The sequence below is a fragment of the Prosopis cineraria genome, unplaced genomic scaffold (assembly GCF_029017545.1).
Source record: "Prosopis cineraria cultivar Desert tree isolate PC_DT_omini unplaced genomic scaffold, ASM2901754v1 PC5, whole genome shotgun sequence".
NCBI classification, from domain to species: domain Eukaryota; kingdom Viridiplantae; phylum Streptophyta; class Magnoliopsida; order Fabales; family Fabaceae; genus Prosopis; species Prosopis cineraria.
The window spans coordinates 35,971,857-35,974,747 of record NW_026555336.1 but is presented as its reverse complement, the minus strand read 5'-3'; the positions used below and the strand labels follow the sequence as shown (position 1 = coordinate 35,974,747).

Here is a 2,891-nt window from a genome sequence, read left to right as displayed (position 1 = left end):
ATAAATCCACTTACAGTCCAATAAGTAAAGATCTGGGTAGCTGTCGCCATATAGCTCAGGGCTGACCTGCATCAAAATTGATGCAACTTAGCTTCTTTGCTTGCTTGCAATCCAAATATTATTAATTACACTGACAACGGCAAAAAAATTGAGAGGTAGGTGGTTGTTGGTGGTGGCCTTTTAAATGCTTATCTAAGTCGCTAAGTGTGATGCATTAATAAGAAAGTTCACGATACAGAGAAAAAACAGAGTGTTTTGTGTTGTAAATAATTTAATGAGTGAAAGTACCTGCCAGCCAGCTTCAATGGTGTTGAGATCTTGCCCAAATGAACCAGAAATGACCCAAATTTGAGACAAACTGAATTCATATTGATTCGTCACACGTGGAGCCCACACGTTTATGCTTGCTTTTGCTCCGTAATACTTATCACCACTCACAAATCCAACTGCATGCTGAACATAACACATAACCAAGTTTGTAATACAGTCACAGATTGTGAAATTTTCTTGAACAGGTTGGTGGGTGTGATTTGAAGATGAACATGAGCCTGTTGTTTAAATCGTAAGAGAAAAAGACAGTTCTGAAGTTGTTGCTTTGGAGTAAGGGAAACTATTTGCAGAGGAATTCTGAAAAATTGGTCATCACTGTCGTAAACAAGAAAGAGGAATTATTTGGGTGGTGTTTGGTGGTCAGATTTATGGTTATGGATTTAATTGTAGAATCAGAATGCGTAACAAAATGGCAATATTCTGTCATATTTTCTTGTATCTGTTCTTAGTTAAATGCTTGACTTCGTCAGAGGAGAGAAAAAGAAAAGAAAATTCTGGCTTTGAGATAGAAGAAGAATGAATGAATACCTCATGGCCATTACTATTTGAGTCCCTCCTCACACGGCCTCTGATTTTTCTTCCAAATCTGCGAACCGAGCTGGCTCTTAACATGTCTTCTTCTCTTGTTCTTCTGATTGGGATTGTTCCTTCAGGACATGATTCTCCACAAAGTCCATGTCTGAAAATTTCATCACTCAACGAACCCATTTGGTAATGACTGGTTTTTGGTCTTTCTGGAGGATCCTGAAAATTAAAAAAAGAAAAGAATTCCAGTATTCTGGTTAAAATCCATATCAGTATCGGAGAACCCATTCAGATAAATATAATTTCAATACCAATGGTTTCTGTCCTTTGAGAAAAGGATGATCAAAAGCTGGTTGCTGATGAGACACGACACAGTCTATTATATCACCATCAGGACTCTGCGCAAAACCACACAAATATTCATGACATATGAAAACAAAAGGACACACACAAACAGAAAATTTGATGTACCTGAATTGTTTTAACATAAGGCTTGTTAATCTGGTGGAGACGAGTTCTTATGATGTTGAGCTAAGAAGCACCGATACGGGTACGAGTGTCGGGTACGATACGATACGATACGCGGACACGGCTATTTTTCAAAATTTTAGGATACGGGTACGGCTATATAAATAATTAAATATTAAATATTTGAATGTTAAAAATACAATTTCAAGATGTCTAATGCCATCATAAAATATAATACAACAAATAGTTAAGTACTTAAATACTATCAAGTGGCAAAAAATAATTATCAACTTAAAATAATTCTAATAAAAATTTTAACATAAAGAGAGTCAATAAAAATTAAAATAAATCAATGTTTAACTCAATAACATAATCCATCTAAATAAAAAAAATTTAATAATCAGTATTAAATTTAAAAAACTGATCAGTTGTTCTGCCTCTCTCGGTTCAGCAGTGAAGAATTGAGCAATAAATATTCATTGTCCAGCAATGCAATAATCCCAATAAATATCCATCAGGCAGCAGCAACAACATTGAACAATAAAAAAGTGAAAAGCAGAAGAGATAGAGATGAGGTCAAAGACGCTGAGGCAGAGCTCAGATTGAAGCTGAATGAATTATCAAGATTGAAGCTGAAGACTGAAGACTGAAGAATGATGAGGTCGAAGACGTGAGAGTGAGGCAGCGTGCGAATGAGAAGTGAAAACGCGTCTGACTCAGAGCGATACAGCGGTCGACACAGGCAATGAGCGACAGAGTGGAAAACACGAGAAGGGGGTCGATTGGAGCTGAAAATCTTAGGGCATCGGGTTTCTGGAGTTGGGACTGAGTAAAAAGAGGTGAAAAATGCAGAGTTTTGCGTCAGCCCGCGTCCGACCCGCGTCAACCCGTCTCGACCCGCATCTGCCCGCGTCCGCCAGAAACTGGGAAAAGGGACGCGCCGTTCCCCCGTCCTGAACGCGTGTCCGTGTCGGATACGTATCCGATACGGACACGCCGGCCATTTTCGCGTATCGGTGCTTCTGAGATGTTGAGTTTTAGAAGCTCTTCTGGGGGTGAAAAGTCTGACTGAAAATCTGAGACTGAGAGGAATGGACAGGACAAACTAGAGAAGCAAAAAGAACGAGGAAATGTACAAGAAGGGAAATGATTGGAGAGCTGAAACACAGGCTAAAATCCATGGTTGAGAATTTCTTTGGCTTGTTTCTATTCAGAACCATGCGTACTATTCAGAACCATGCGTGTGTCTGTTTGTTGGCATTGAGGTTGTCTTCTTCTTCCATGAGAAACGGAACAAAACCAGACTTGGAACTCCACTCATCACAGAAGAACTACTATTCTAAGCACCTTATAATTCAGTCTCCTTCACCATTTCCAATTCCTTGAAATCGCAGAACAACAGCAACTTTCTTCTATTCTCTCTCACTCTCTCGGGTCTAGTGCTTGAAATTTGAAAGACAATGGATATAGTATTTCAGACAACTTGAAGTCTTAGGCTTCTAGCTGATCAAGAATACACAGAAAAGAAAAAAGGGTTGAGTTTTCTTAAAGGTTTGGCCATGTGGGGT

The 2,891-nt window shown here is 38.9% G+C and overlaps 1 pseudogene; it reads right to left on the bottom strand.

Moving 5' to 3' along the window:
- The window catches only part of LOC129310870 (uncharacterized), a 5,068-nt pseudogene extending 2,741 nt beyond the window's left edge, over positions 1-2,327 (bottom strand).
- Between the last annotated feature and the right edge of the window lie 564 nt (positions 2,328-2,891).